This window comes from Muscardinus avellanarius, assembly GCF_963383645.1.
Source record: "Muscardinus avellanarius genome assembly, chromosome: X".
Taxonomy (NCBI): Eukaryota; Metazoa; Chordata; class Mammalia; order Rodentia; family Gliridae; genus Muscardinus; species Muscardinus avellanarius.
Window position 1 is genome coordinate 130,835,575 of NC_137792.1, and position 17,804 is coordinate 130,853,378.

A 17,804-nucleotide genomic window follows, 5' to 3' on the forward strand; every position below is an offset into this window, starting at 1 on the left:
ACTTGTAATCCCAGCATTCGGGAGGCTGAGACCAGAGGATCGCGGTTCACGGACAGCCTCAGCTACTTAGTGAGGCCCTCCGCAACTCAGTGAGACCCGGTTTCAAAATAAAGAATAAAAAATAGGGCAGGGGCAGTAGCTCAGAGGTTGAATGCCCCTGGGTTCCATCCCCAGACTAGGAAAAAAAAAGTAACCCTAGAGCTGGGTGTGGGAGGCGGAGACAGGAGGATCACGCAGGTTCGAAGCCAGCCACTCTGGCTTAAGAGACCCTGTTTCTAAATAAAAAAAGTATAAAAATAGGTCTGGGAGTGTAACCCGGAGGTAGAAGAGTTTCCAGGAACCTCAGTACCACCAAAAAAAAAATGTGAATCCCTGTGTGAAGAGTTGAATTGGATGATAATGCAGTGCCAACGTAGATCCTGGAATTGTAACAAATATACAAGTATCACGGGGAGGCTATGCATGGGGGCATGAAGTGCATGAATATCTCTGTCCTTCCCACTCGATTTCATATGAGCCTTAAACTTCTCTTGAAAAAGAAATTCTTTTTAAAATCCATTTCTAAAAAAAATAAAATAAATAAAATAAAAAAGGCATTTCTGCTCAAATAGTCTCATCAGCATTTAAATATGCTACATTAGACCTTATCTTGAAAATTCTCCCTTTACCCTGATCATTCCATGACTGCTCCTTTCTGTCTTCTTTCTCGGCCAAACCCCTCAACACAGTTGGAAGTGAATATTTTGACATTGTTTCTTCTTTTTTTTTAAAAAAAAAAGTCACTCAAAACTTTCATCTCCAATATCCAATGAAGTTCATTGCTCCACTGAAACATCTTTTGTGAAGAATGCTATTATAATTTCGGTCTGGAATGTCCTCCCAAACCTTAAAATATAGCAAGTTTAGAGTTAAAACAAATCATGACCTCATCAGTGAATTAACCCATTGATAGACTAATAATTTTCCCCTTTCACTTAGTTTCCCCATTTCCATAAGCTGAGAAGCTTTCCTCTGCCACACCCTTCCACCAGGATGTTTTGCCTTGGAGCCTGCTGACCATGGACCTAAAGCCATGAGACCAAATGAACCTTTGTTCCTCTAAGTTGTTCTTGTCGGGTAGTTTTCAAATAAAAAGCGAATTAATAAAATTGCCAGTGGTTGTCATGTTGCCAAGTCCAATAATCAATTCTCTGAGAGTGAAAAAAGTGTGTTGTTAACAATTATACCTGTACAACAAGCATAAATTAGGACTGTCCTGGGAAAATAAGGATTTGGTCACCTTACCTATCAGTGGTATTGGAATTAATCAATCTTTCCTCTTTGAAGTATATTCTTGACTTAGCTTCCAATATATATTACTCTCCAAGTTTTTCTTCTATCTTACTTTTTTCCTACCTTTTTCCTGTTTGCTTTTGCTGATTCATTCTCATCTCCTCTATTTCAACACAGAAATGTTCCAAAGCTCAATCCTAGCACTTCTTGTCTTACTACCCACACTATATCACTTAGTCATCTCATCCAGTCTCATGGAATCAAATAATATGTACACTTTGATAGTTGCCAAATTTCTGTCTCTAGTTTAGACCTGCCTCAAAAATCTAAGACTCATATATTAAAATGCCTACTTCCCATTCCATCTACATGTTGCATGTCTAATTTATCTCAAACTCAATATATCCTGAACTGAGTTCTTGGCCTTCCCTACAAATCCTGTCCTTCTTGGTCCTCACTAGCTCAATCAGTAACTTCTTTATTCACTTTGCTGCTCAGCATTAGAACCATCACTGGTTCCTCTATTTCTTATTTTATATTCAGTCTATCCACAACATCAATTTGCTCTACCTCCAAAATGTATTCTAAAACTAGACGCTATAGCCACTTCCACAGCTAATTCCTGGTTCCAAGCCACTATCATCTGTTACCTATAACATTATAATTGTTTTATAGCTACAACGTTTTCTCTCTGCATCAATTCTTAAAATCATGTCACATTAACATTGCTTCCCTTTTCAAAAGACCCTCTACTGTCCTTCCATAAGATTTATAACAAGACCTAAACTTCTTTCCATGGCCTATAATATCTCATGATCTGGCCCATGGCCACTACTCTAAAATAATATCTGCTCACACTCTGCTTGTTATCACAATTTCAGCCACCCGGACCACCTTCTTGTTCTTGAACAAGCCAAGCATAACCTCATCTTCATTTGCTGTTCCCAAAATCTTGAATATTTCTCTGTCATATAGCTTCACGGCTTGCTCTCTCACATCCATTCTGTCATTTGCTAAAAGAGAACTTCTATGACTATTCCATCTTAAACAGTATTCCCCCATTCTTTTTTTAAGGTTTATAAAATAACCTTTTATTTTTTAAAGTTAATATATGCACTACAGGAAACAAAAACACAAGAAGCAAAGAACAAAGTCATCCAGTCATGAGCAGCTTGGTTGGCTGTGGCCTTCCACTCCTGTGTACACATACACAACATGCCATTTGTGTGATCAAGATCGTAGTATGTGTCGTGCTTTTCCACACATCAATATTCAACTCAAAACCTCAAAGTTACAAGAGTATTTTCAATAACCAAGGATATATATAGTACACCAACTTAACCTATTAAAAACAATTATAATCCTGCCTTTCTTGGGACAAAAACTTTTCTGAAGATAGAAAGAGCAGCAGGCCATTGGATAAACATACTGGCAGAGTTGAATAAAATACTGCATTCCCTTAATGCTCAATTTAAAAGTAGATATATAGCTGGGCGTGGTGGGGCACGCTTGTAATCCCCGCACTTGGTAGGTGAAGACAGGATGATAGCACAGGCTCGAAGCCAGCCGCGCTGGCTTAAGAGACTCTGTTTCCAAATAAAAAAGTATAAAATAGGTCTGGGAGTATAGCCCGGAGTTAGAAGGGCTTCCAGGAACCCCAGTACTACAAAAAAAAGTAGATATAAAGCAAGAGTATACCAGCATGTTTCTAAGAGCATGTTTCTAAGAGTTATCAGATTTTTACTACTAAAATATTAACTTGAAAGTATGCTCCTGGTGAATTAAGGTGCTACTATAGGACAGCACAGAGGATGCACACACACCAATGGCTCACATTGAAATCAAAATGTAACTCTGAGAAACACTTGCTCCACCTCTGCGCACTGCCTTCTGCCCCTCTGCTGCCAGCAGGATGAACAAGTCCTGACATTCACTGCCAGAGGTGTGACAATTCCATGCCCAAGGTGCACCTTCTTAACAATTGTAACAAAAAAGTATTTACAAGTTGGCTAATTCATCAAGCTCTACTTATTACCATACACTGTCACTTTGGGACATCTATGAAGTTAAGGTGTTAGAACATAAATAGGAACTTTGTGCGCAATGAACACAAGTACTTACCAAAAGTACACACAGAAACTTATGGTAACAATCTAAAACTGTCTTCCAGGTACAGAAATACTAACAATGAGCTCTTCCCCATTCCAGTAACATGTAGTAAGTACAAGACTTCCCCTAGCTCCAAGATACAGATTAACAAAGGTCATCCCAGAAGAGAGCTCTTCCTTAAAACTAACAAAAGGACGATTATATAGGGAATATTTTCCTTCTTCTAACATACTTTGGGCATTAGAATTTATCCTTTAATACTCAGCAATTATAACTAAAATGTACATATGTAACAATGGCTAGACAATATGAACTATGGGGCACAGAAAGCTGTGTGCTCCCCACCCACACATTACCCAGAGTCAAAAACAGCATCCTCTCCAAGACATCAAGTTTAATAATTCCATTCCCCAGAGGCAACCATTACTATGAAGTAACAACAAATACTAAAAGGGGGTAACTTTAGACCTCTACTTTACCATGTGCCATGCACTTTAAAAACATCCAGAAAGCCGAGATGTTTCCAACAAGTACTTATTTCCTACTATCCATACTGTAGCAATGAATAAAGTGGCACACACATACTTAACAAAGGCTATCATTTCAAAGTGTACTTTAAATAGAAACATTTGGGCCTAGAACCCTTCCCCTTCCCATCTTATCAACCCAAGGGTCAGATATATGAGACTGCAATGCTTAAACAAACAAACCTCTTCTCTAAGCAGGATACATTGTGTTTGTGCTGGCTCCGGGAGGGAGGGAAGGAATGCAGAGGGCTTCATACCAATGTTTTTGGTGAAACAAGATTGTGCGTTGTTGTCCCTTATGTCTGTTTTGTTTTACTTTGCTGTGTATATAGTCTGTATTCAAAAGACAAATGAGTCCTAATTTATAACATCTAGTCTTTCTAGATGGTAAAGACGTTGCCAGTGTATGATAAAATTAGGGAACGAATACATTGAGTACACTTTGTATTCCCCCATTCTAAACACTTTCAAATTCAATCTATAAAGCCAGTATCACTATGATACCAAAAAGAGAAAAGGATATGTAAAAGAAAGAAAACTAAAGATCAATATCCTTGATGAACATAGATGCAAAAATCCATACTAAGATATATCAAATTATACTTGACAACACATTAAGTAGATTGTACATCATTATCAAGTTGGTTTCATTCCAGAGATGCTAGATTGCTTCAATATATGCAAGTTAATAAATGTGATTTACCATATAAATAAAAAATCACAAGATCATAGATACAGAAAAGGTCTTTGACAAATTTCAGCACCAATTTGTGATAAAAACACTGAAGAAACTAGAGACAAAAAACTTATTTCACTATCATAAAAGTAATAGATAACAAACCTAAAGTCAAAATCATACTGAATGGGAAAAAATGAAAGCATTTCTTCTACAATGAGGAACAAAACAAAGATGTCCACTTTCATCACTCCTGTTCAGTTACAGTATTTGAAATTTTAGTTAGAACAAATATGCAAGAGAAGGAAAAAGTGATAAAAACAAGAGAGGAAGAAGTCAGATGATCAGTGTGCAGATGGTATGATCCTATACTTTGAAGATTCAATAGCTCTACCAGAAGACTTGTAGAGATAATAGATATATTAAAGCAACACCATACAAAATCAACAACTTTTCAATACACCAATAGTGAACCCATTGAAAAATAAATCAGGAAAAATTTCTAAATTCATTCAGGATAGTCTCAAAAATATCTATACATAAATCTAACCAAGAAGGTGAAAGACTGCTATAGTGAAAATTACAGAACACTGAAAAAATAAATTGAAGAAGATACTAAGAAATGAAAGACCTTCCATGTTCATGGACAGGCAGAATTAATGTTGCTGAAATGGCCATATTACCAAAAATAATCTATAAATTCAAGTAATTCCCATTAAAATACCAAAGACATTCTCCACAGAACTAGAAAAAAAAACAGTCCTAAGATTCATAGGGAAGACTCAGAACAGCCAAAACAATTCAGAGCAGAAAGAGCAATGCTGGAGGTATCATAATAACTATCACAGAGCTATAATAATAAAAAACAGCATGGTACTAGCATAAAAACAGATATAAGGGTCAATGAAATAGAAGACACAGAGGCAAACTCACAGACACAGTCATCTGATACTTGACAAAGACACCAAAAACATACATTGTAGATATGACATGCTTCTAACAAATGAAGTCAACTCAAAATAGATCAAAGACCTAAGAATTAGACCAGAAAATTGAAACTGCTAGAAGTAAACCTAAGGGCAACAGTACAACATACAGAAACAGAAAACAGCTTCCTGAACAGGACCCTGAAAGCTCAGGATATAACGCCAAAGATTAATAAATGAGATGTTTTCTTTTATAAATTTTAAATAAAAGTGCCTACTATTCCCTAAATATATTAACTATGTATGAAATTCAATTAAAATGGGGAGTCAGATGAAGAGATAGAAGAAACAGAGGCAGTGAGAAAGCTTTTCATTCACTGTAAATTAAGTTTGCTCTAGGTTCGCTTTAGATAAAAATGTTTGGAGGTTTTATATTGTTTCAAAATAAAAAATAAAATAGGACTGATGGTATAACTCGGAGGTTGATGCCTCTGGATTCATTCCCCAGTACCACGAAAAAGATGACTTAGAAAGGCACAAATGAAATTTGAAATATTACCACTTTCACAGAAATAAAAAAGATGCTAAGAGTATGATGAACAACCTACATCAACAAACTGGATAACACAGATGAAAAGAACACATGTCTATAAACAATACAACCTACCAAGACCAAATAATGAAGTTATAGAAAATCTAAATAGATCTATGCCTATGAAAGAATATCAAATCAGTGGCCAGACACCTCTCAAGAAAAATAGTGGACCATATAACTTTATTTGTGAATTAAACTAAACATTTACTGGATTGCATTAGATTTGTTCAGTAATCCTCAAACTCTCCAAAAAGTAGAAAAGGGGGAAATACATCTTAATTTATTAGATAGTACCAAGCAGGTACCAAAGTCAGAAATATTTGCTATAAGAAAAGAAAACTACAGACCCAAATCCCTTATAAATACGAATGTGAAATTCTTACAAAATATTAGCAAACCAAATTAAGTAGCATAAGGAATTATACTCACAGCAGGGCTCAGTGGCACATGCTTGTAATCCTAGTACTTGGGAGGCTGAGACAGGAGATTCACAAGTTCTAGGTCAGGCTCAGAAACAGTGAGACACTTTAAAAGTAAAAAAGGGCTGGAGTATAGCACAGAAGTAGAAAGTCCCTGGATTCCATCCCTAGTAGCAAAACTAAAAAAAAAAAAAAAAAAAATACTTATATTAAAGCTCACAGTGCAGATCAGTAGTAGCACTTGCCTAGTGTGGATGAGGCCCTATGTTTGATCCACCACACACACAAATTATACTCCATGTCCTAGCAGGATTTATTCCTGGGGTGTGTGATTCAAAATAAAAAATCTAACAATGTAATAAGACAAAACATAACATTTCAATTAATGCAGAAATAGCACTTTACCGAATTTAATATACTTTCTTGGAAAAATAATCAACAAGCTAGAAATAGAAAGAAATTTCTTCAACATTAAATAAAGACCACAAATGTAAAACCCACAGAGAACACCACAGTCAATGATGAAGGCTAAAATATTTTTTCATTAAGATCAGGAAGAAGACAAGGATAACCACTTTTTTGTGGTACTGGGGGTGGAACCCATGGGCTTTTCTACCTCTAGAATATACTCCCAGACCTATTTTATACTTTATTTGGAAACAGGGTCTCACTAATTGCTGAGAGCCTCACTAGGTAGCTGAGGCTGGCTTTGAACCTGTGCGATCCTCCTGTCTCAGTCTCCCAAACACTGGGATTACAAGTGTGCACCACCACGCCTGGCTAAGGATAACCTCTTTTTCTACTTCTATTCAGCACGATACTGCAAGTCCTATACAAAGCAATTAGATGATAAAAAGAAATAAAAGACATCTAAATTGAAAGAAAATAAAATTATCTGTGTCTGCAGATGACATGATTATATATGTAATAAACCCAAAGATTCCACAAACAGCCAATTAGTTTGAGCTGATAATTCAAAAAAGTTGTAATATACAAAATTAGCACATAGAAATGTGTTTCTATACACTAAAATACACAATATGATAAGGAATTTAAAATTTTTTAATTTATAATAGCACCAAAAGAATAAAAATGCTTACAAATATACTTGATACTAAGGAGCCAAAGACTTGTGTACTGACTATTTTAAAAAAGTGCTCAGCCGGGCGTGGTGGCCCACGCTTGTAATCCCTGCGCTTAAGAGGCAGAGACAGGAGGATCACGCAGGTTGGAAGCCAGCTGGCTTAAGAGACCCTGTTTCCAAATAAAAAGTATAAAAATAGGTCTGGGAGTGTAGCCCGGAGGTAGAAGGGTTTCCAGGAACCCCAATACCACCAAAAAATAAAAATAAATAAATAAAATAAATAAAAGAAGTGCTGAAAAATTAAAGCCAAAAATAAATGGAAAGAATACCCTTGGGTTATATCCCAGTACTGCAAAAATAAATAAATAAATAAATACCCTGTTCTTATTAATTGGAAGGCCTAATATTGTTAAGATTTCAACACTATCCAAAGCAATCTTTATTATAATCCTAATAAAAATCTCAATGTTATTCTTTGCAGAAATAGAAAAACCTACCCGAAAATTCATATACACTCTCAATGGATCCTGAATGGGAAAAAAAGCAATCTTGGAACAAAAGAACAAAATGAGGATAAACATTTCCTAATTTCAAAGCTAACTATATAGCTACAGTAATATAAAGAGGATGGTTTTGGCACAGAAAACATGTAAACCAATGCAATACAATTGAGAGCTCAGAAATAAACCCTAGAATACATGTCCAAATGATTTTTGACAGGGATATTAAGATCATTTAAGAGGGGAAAGAGAGTTTTTTTTAAAAAAATGGTGTTGGAGAAATGAGATATCCACATGCAAAATAGAAATCAAACTGCACTCTACTTCATACAAATTTAACTCAAACTAGATAAGAGAATTAAGAACTTTTAGCTCTAAATTTTTGTGGAGAAAATATAGAGCAAAAACTTACAACACTGTATTTGGCAGTGGTTCCTGGGATAAGATATCATCAGGGGAATTCAAATTGAAATCACCCTGAGATACTACTTTATACCCATCAGGATGGCAATTTTCAAAAACACAAAAATAAGAAGGGTGGTGATGATGAGAAGAAATTGAAAACTTGTGTGTTACTACAAATAGGAATGTAAAACAGTGCAGCTGGTATGAAAAACAGTATTATGGTTTCTAAATAAGGAATCACCATATGGTATAGTAATTCCCTAAATGAAAGCAGAATTTTGAACAGTCTCTGTACAATCATGGTTCTTAGCAGAATAATTCACAAAAGCAAAAAAGTAGAAACCAAAACTTGCATCCGTGGAAGAATGGATAAAGAAAATATGATACATATAACAATATAATATTATTTGACCTTAAATGAAATTTTGAAACATGGTACAGTTATGAACCTTGAAAGCATTATGCTATATGGAAGCAAGTAAGACACAAACGGAAATATTGTATGAATATACTTATATTAAAATATTGTACTTAATAGCGTATTAATATACTTATATGAGTCTACTTGTACGAAATAATATGAGTCTATTTGTATGTGTGAATCTATTTATTGGACCTAGAATAGTCAGATTCATAAAGATGGAAAGCTGAATAGTGCTTAGCACAGGCTGATAGAAGATAATGGGGAATTATTTTTTAATTTATTTTTGGTGGTACTGGGGTTCCTGGAAGCCCTTCTACCTCCGGGCTACACTCCCAGACCTATTTTTTTATATTTTTATTTGGAAACAGGGTCTCTTAAGCCAGCGCAGCTGGCTTCGAACCTGCGTGATCCTCCTGTCTCCACCTCCCAAGCGTGGGGATTACAAGCGTGTGCCACCATGCCCGGCTATTTTTTAAGTATGTACACAGTTTCATGCTTAATGACAGGGATACGTTCTGAGAAATGTGCTGCTAGGTGATTTCATCATTGTGCAAACATCATAGAGTGTACCTATATATACAAACTAAGTAACTATGATGGTGACTAGGTGATATGTTTCAGACACTATTATACTCTATTTCATACACAGTTGTTCTTAGAGACTATAACATAATTATGCAGCACATAATTGGAAAATATGGGAACTCTATGTATAAGCTTTCTGCTTAGTTTTTCTGTAAACCTAAAAATTATTTATTTACTTACTTACTTATTTTTATACTGGGGACAGAAGCCAGGGGCATTCTATCTCCAAATTACACTACCACATCCTCACCTTTTTTGCAGTACTGGGAAAGATTCTCATGGGTATTCTATATTTGGGCTACGCCCCAGCCCTATATTATTCTCTTTTTATTAGGAAACAAGGTCTCACTAAGGTGAAGAAGGCCTCACTAGGTTACTGAGGCTGGTTGAGAACCTATGATCCTCTTGTTTCAACCTCCCAAGTACTATAATTACAAGCACGTGCCACCACACCTGGCTAAGTCAATAAAGCCAGTACTATTGTATCTTTGGTTTGTCACTCTTAAATTTTCCCTTGTATGTCTTAAAACCTACATGCATACAACTATAACTCTAGATCTTTGTTAACGGAAGTGCAATGAAGATTGAACTTGTGACAGGACAATGCAAAGGACTCAGTTATAAAAAAGCAAGTCCTGTATAACCACTGTAGTTAAGTTGGCTTTAATTCTATGTTGAATAGTATATAGTTATATCAACTATAATTCCTAGTATAAACATCAAGTATAAAACTAAAAGCAACTTCCGGAAAGATGGTGACTGAAAAAAGCAGCATTTACAAGTCCCGCTAACACTCGATCTCTACTGCCACAAAATCAGCACTTTTCATAGCCAGAAAACACCATCAGCAGAGAAATAAAACTGTAAATAAAAGGGACAGAGAAAAAGAAGGCTAGAAGAACCACCAGAAAGCAGAAAAGAAACTAGCCCGCACTGTGGCAGCAGAGCCCCACCGGCGCCATCTTCCCTTGCAGCACCAGGCTCCAGTGAAGAAAGGAACTCAGAACGGAGCTCAGAACCAGAAAAGAAATAAACCAGCCTCACGGCCAAGGGTGCAACAACAGCATCATATTGCCAGCAGCGGCGGTGAGTTCACCACGCCAGCCACAGCTCCAGATCAGCTCACTCAACAACCCACCAGCCTCCAGAGAGTAAAGGTGAACAAGGAGCTGAAGTGAGCAGCTACAGATCATCCGGGTGTAATTCAACAGTTTTTTCAGCACAAAGAACGTCTAAAACTCCCAGTGGCCAAGCTCAGCATGCCCTCCAGGGACTCAGAACAGGGCTCAAAACCAGGAAAGAAATATGCCACCTTCACGGCCGAGGGCATGGCAGCAGTGCCATATTGCCAGCGGCAGCGGTGAGTCAACTGGGTCCGTGACAGGTTCAGATCAGTGCATTCAACAGCCATGAGTGAAATTATGGCCCCTGAGGGAGAAATCCCAGTACTGCAGCCCCAAGACTTGGGCAGTTTTGATAATCTTCCTAGGTCTGAGATTTTGAAATCGAATCCAGTGAAGGAGTAGCAGTGGCAGAGATACCACACCTGAGTCGCAGCTCCCCGTGGGAAAACACCCAGCCTGGCACCCCCATGATCTCATGCAGCCACAATTAACTCCCTGGGTCTGAGACTTTGCAATACAACCCATTAAAGGAGTACTGGTGACTAAGATTACCACAGACTGAGATCCAGAGCACCTTAAGTGAAGTCATAGTGACCCAGGGAAGAACCCAGAGAAACCACAAACTCCTGAAATCATGGGAAAGAGGAATAATAAAGCAGCAATGAACGCCCACAACCCTACAACATCAGAACCTGATAACACAGAAATTCACAGATCTCTAGAAGATCAAATCAGAAATATAAATGTAGAAATAATACAGGACCTTCGAAAAAAATTAGAGAGAGTCTAAAAGAAATAACAGATCCAAACATTGAAGTAAAGGCCTCAATTCAAAGTATAAAGAATCAGTTAGATCACATGAAGAATAGAATCTGGCTCCTGGAAGACAATCACTACAAAAACGAACGCATAGTTTATAATTTAGAAAAAAAATCCGACAGCAGGAATCTGACATTAAAGAAATATGGGCCCATTTTAAGAGAGCTAACTTAAGAATAATTGGAATAGAGGAGGGGAAAGAAGGTGAAACTAAAGGGAACAATAATCTCTTCAAGGAAGTGATAGCAGAAAATTTTCCAAACATAGAGCAAGAGGTCGATACACAGGTCCAGGAAACTTATAGAACTCCCTTTAGACAGGATCGGAGAAGAGGATCCCCATGCCACATAATTGTCAAAATGACCACTGTGGAAGCCAAGCAGAGAATCTTAAAAGCAACAAAAACAAAGGGCCAAGTGACATTCAGAGGCAAACCAATTAGAATCACTCCAGACTTCCCAAACCAAGTCATGAGAGCCAGAAGGGCTTGGAGTAACATATTCCAAACTCTGAAAGAAAACAACTTCCAGCCAAACATTTCCTACCCAGCACAACTATCTATCAAATTAGATGGGGAAATAAGAAACTTCCAATACAAACAGAAACTGAAGGAATTTGTCTTCAAAACCAGCGCTAGAGAAAATACTCAAGGAGATTAACTACAAAGAAGAAATAGGTAATACACACCAGAACCAGAGAAACAATATTTCCCATCCAGCAGACAATGAAACAAAGAAGAATAGACAATATCTCAAACAGAAATAATATCTTAACATGTTAGGAATTAAAAATTATCTCTCAATAATCACACTGAAAGTAAATGGCCTGAACTCCCCAATAAAAAGACTTAAAGTGGCAACATGGATTAAAAACCAGAATCCATCCATCTGCTGCTTATAAGAAACACACCTTATAAGTAAAGATAGGAATATTCTCAAGGTAAAGGGCTGGAGCAAAGTAATCCATGCTAACGGAACTCGAAGACAAGCAGGAGTAGCAAATATAATATCAGACAAGTTAGACTTCAAGCCCGAACTTATTAGAAGAGTCAAAGAAGGTCATATTTTACAGGTAAAAGGAATAATCCAGCAAGAGGAAATAACAATAATCAACATCTCTGCCCCAAATATAGGTGCAGCTACTTTCATAAATCAAACTCTTTGTGACATGAAGTCACACATAAATCCCAACACAATAATACTGGGAGACTTCAACACGCCTCTCACAACACTGGATCGATCTTCCAGACAAAGGGTCAGTAAAAATGCTTCAGAACTAAAGAACACCATTAACCAAATGGACCTGTTGGAGACATATAGAATATTTCACCCAACTACAGCGGAGTTTACATTTTCTCAGCTGTTCACGGAACCTTTGCCAAAGTAGATCACATCTTGGGACACAAAATGAGCACTAGCAAATTTTAAAAATGTTACATACTTCCCTGTGTCATTTCAGATCATAATGGAATGAAAATAAAAATCAACTATAAGAAGATCCAGAGAAACAACATAAACATGTGGAGACTGAACACCACATTTCTGAATAAAGAATGGGTCATAGAAGATGTAAGAGGTGAAATAAAGAAATTTCTAGAAACAAATGAAAATAAAGATACAACATATCAAAACCTCTGGGACACTTTGAAGACAGTATTAAGAGAAAAATTGATAGCACTGAGTGCTCACATAGGAAAACCAGAAAATCTTCAAATAAATAACCTAACGACACACCTCAAAGCCCTTGAAAAGCAGGAACAATCAAACCCCAAGCCAGTAGAAGACAGGAAATTGTTAAAATTAGAGTAGAAATTAATGAAATAGAGAATAAAAAAAAACAATACAGAAAATCAACAAAACCAAAAGCTAGTTTCTTGAAAACATTAACAAGATAGATAAACCACTAGCCAATCTAATTAAAAAAGAGAGAGAATCAACCCAAATCATGAAGATAAGAGATGAAAAAGAAGAAATTACTACTGACAGTGTAGAAATCCAGAGGATTATCAAAAACTACTTTGAAAAACTATACTGCAACAATATGGAAAACCTGGAGGACACTGACAACTTTCTAGATAAATACAACCTTCCTAAACTGTGTCAAGAAGATATAGAACACTAAAGCCAACCAATAACAAAGAGATTAAAAGAGCAATAAAGAGCTTACCATCAAAGAAAAGCCCAGGAACAGATGGTTTCCCAAGTGAATTCTATAAAACCTTTATAGAAGAACTAATCCCAATACTTCTCAAACTATTTCGCAAAATAGAAAAAACCGGGACTCTCCCAAAAACATTCTATGAAGCCAACATCACACTAATACCCAAACCGAATAAAGACAGTTCAAGGAAGGAAAACTACAGCCTATATCTCTGATGAACTTGGATGCAAAACTATTAAACAAAATACTAGCAACACGCATTCAAACCCACATAAGGAAAATCATACACCATGACCAGGTAGGGTTCATCCCAGGGATGCAAGGCTGGTTCACATACAAAAATCAATCCATGTAATTCATCATATAAACAGAATCAAAGAGAAAAATCACATGATCATTTCAATAGATGGGGGAAAAGAATTTGATAAAATGCAACACCCATTTATGATAAAAACACTGCAGAGAATGGGAATAGAAGGAACATATCTCAACATCATTAAGACAATCTGCAATAAGCCCACCACCAACATCATATTAAATGGGGGAAAAACTTCAAGAATTCCCCCTAAAATCAGGAACGAGACAAGGATGTCCATTATCACCACTTCTCTTCAAAATAGTACTAGAGAGTCTAGCCAGAGCAGTAAGGCAAGAAAAGGAAATCAAAGGAGTACAAATAGGAAAAGAAGAACTCAAACTTTGACTATTTGCAGATGACATGATACTATATTTAGAAAACCCAACAAACTCAACCAAAAGGCTTATAGAACTGATCGACAAATTCAGCAAAGTGTATGTATACAAAATCAATCTTAAAAAATCAGAAGCTTTCCTGTACACCAACCATAAATACACTGAAAAAGAAATTCAGAAAACACTTCTAGCCGGGCGTGGTGGCACACGCTTGTAATCCCCGCGCTTGGGAGGCGGAGACAGAAGGATTGCACTGGTTCGGAGCCAGCCTCACTGACTTAAGAGACCCTGTTTCCACATAAAAAAAAGTTTAAAAAAATAGGTCTGGGAGTGTTGCCCGTGGGAGTGTATACCAGAGGTAGAAGGTCTTCCAGGAACCCTAGTACCACCAAAAAAAAAAAACACCTCTACTCAGGATCTCTCACAAAATAATAATAATAAAATACTTAGGAATAAACTTAACCAAGGAGGTAAAAGATCTCTACAAAGAAAATTATTAAAAAATGAAAAGAAATAGAAGATCTTAGAAGATGGAAAGATCTTCCATTTTCATGGATTGCCAGAAGAAATATTAAAATGGCCATCCTCCCAAAAGTGATCTACAGATTCAACGCAATGCCCATTAAAGTACCAAGATCATTCCTCAAAGACATAGAAAAATCAGTCCTTAAATTTATCTGGAATAACAAAAAGCCCAGAATAGCCAAGGTCGTTCTCATCCACAAAAATCATGTAGGAGGGATCACAATACCTGACTTTATACTACAAAGTCATTGTAATAAAAACAGCATGGTACTGGCAAAAAAAAAAAAAAAACAGATACATCGACCAATGGAACAGAATAGAAGACCCAGAAACAAGTCCACACACTTTCAGCCAACTGATCTTTGACAAAGGGGCCAAAAAACATACACTGGAAAAAAGATAGCCTGTTCAACAAATGGTGTTGGCAAAAGTGGTTAAGCATATGCAGAAAATTGGAAATCAATCCCACTTTCTCACCCTGCACAAAAGTCAATTCAAGATGGATCAAAGACATGGAAATCAAACCAGAGACCTTGAAGCTCCTTGAAGTGGGCATAGGTCCAACACTGCAACATATAGGCACAGATAAACACTTTCTCAACAAGACCCCAAAGGCACAAGAAATTAAAAGGAGAATAAATACCTGGGATTGCATGAAACTAAAGAGCTTCTGTTCAACAAAAGCAACTGTCAAGAACCTCAGTTGAGAGCCAACAGAATGGGAGAAGATTTTTGCCACCTACACCACCGATAGAGGACTAATATCTAGAATATACAGAGAACTCAAGAAACTCAACACTAAGAAAACAAAGCATCCAATAACAAAATGGGAAAACGAACTAAATAGACACTTCACAAAAGAAGAAATTCAAATGGCCAATAAATGCATGAAAAAATGCTCAACATCATTGACAATCAGAGAGATGCAAATCAAAACTACACTGAGATTTCACCTAACTCCAACTAGAATGGCAGTCATTCAAAACACAAACAACAACAAATGCCGGAGAGGATGCGGAGAAGTGGGAACTCTAAAACATTGTTGTTGGGATTGCAAATTAGTGCAACCACTTTGGAAAACAATATGGAGAATCCTCAGAAGAATGGGAACAAATCTATCATTTGCTCCAGCAATACCACTTCTGGGTATCTACCCAAAGTATAGGAAGCCAAACTACCAAACTAATGCATGTGTATCTATGTTCATAGCCGCACAATTCACCAGAGCCAAACTATGGAACCAGCCAAGATGTCCATCAACAGATGAATGGATTACAAAACTGTGGGATATGTGCACAATGGAATTTTACTCAGCCATTAAAAAAACTCAGTTACATCATTTTCAGGGAAATGTATGGAACTGGAGGACATTATGCTAAGTGAGATTAGTCAGTCACAAAAAATAAGAAATCAGGTGCTTTCCCTAATATGTGAGAGTTAGGGAGAAATGGGTCATAGGAGGAACTCTAGATGGAAAAGGAAATCCTGTGGAGGAGCAAACAAGACAACCTAAAGGAGGAGAAAGGAGGGGGGAAGAGGAAAATCTCTAAAACACACAATGTACTTAAACATATCGAAGTCAACCACTAGGCCAAGCAAGGGAAGTAGGGTTGGGGAGGGAATAGGGTGGGAATTGGGTAGGGGTTAAATCGGTGATGTGTACATGTATGTACACACAAGTTTTTTACCCCAATATAATGTATGAATATAATGCACCAATAAAAAATTTAAAAAATTAAATAAAACTAAACGCATAGAAAAAGAAATGAGAAGTGAATGAAAATAGTACCTAGAGAAAATGTTTAAAATTTTTGTCCTTTGGTTCCACCATTTCACATTCCCACTAGCAATGTAAAAGAGTTTCAGTTTCTCCACATCTTTTCCAGCACTTGATATTTTCCATTTTTTAAAAAGTATAAGCTTATCAATGGTTTTTTTTCCATATACTGGGGATAGAACTCAAGGGGCATTCTACCTCTGAGCTACACCCCTATCCCTATTTTTTATTCTTTAATTTGAAACAGGGTCTCACTGAGTTGCAAAGGGCCTCAGGAAGTAACTGAAGGTGTTCACAAACCGCGATCCTTCTGTCAGCCTCCCGATTGCTGGGATTATAAGTGTGCACCACCACAACCAGCTTATCTATCAAAGGGTTTTAAAGTAGTTTCATTGTGGTTTTTATTTCACTTCCCTAAAGACTAATGATGATGAGCATCTTCATCTTTTCATGTTCTTATTGAGTGTATGTGTAACTTTTTTGTTTGTTTGTTTGTTTGTTTGTTTGTTGGTTGGTTGGTTCGTTGGTGGAGATGGAACCCTTCTACCTCTGGGCTACACTCCCAGACCTATTTTATATTTTATTTGGAAACAGGGTCTCTCAAGCCAGCACAGCTGGCTTTGAATCTGCACGATTCTCCTGTCTCCGCCTCCCAAGCGCGGGGATTACAAGTGTGTGCCACCACTCCTGGCTATGTGTATCTTCTTTAGAAAATGTCTATTAAAGTCCTTTACCTAGGTTTCAATTGTGTCATTTATCTCTTTATTGATTGGGAAATATTCTCAATCCTAGTTCCATATCATGTATATATCATTTATCAATACTTTCTCTTATTCTGTGAATTGTCACTTTTGTGATGGTATCATTTATAACATGTTAATATTTTTCAAATAAATTCAAATAAGCATGTTTTTTCTCTGAATTGCTAAAGGAAAATATTTCTTATTTATTATATCAATCATCAAACCCTACTGTTGATATAATGGAACAAAGATTTCAGTTTCTCAGGATATGCATGCCATTGGTATATTTGAACCCTCGCAACTCTAGGCTATTTTGGTAGATTCAGCTTTTGGGATAAAGATGAGAACAAAACTACAAATTACAGCATATACTCGTCAACCAAACTTGCTGTGTTATTTCAATCACAATGAAATCTATCTATACATGTTTCCGTTTATGAT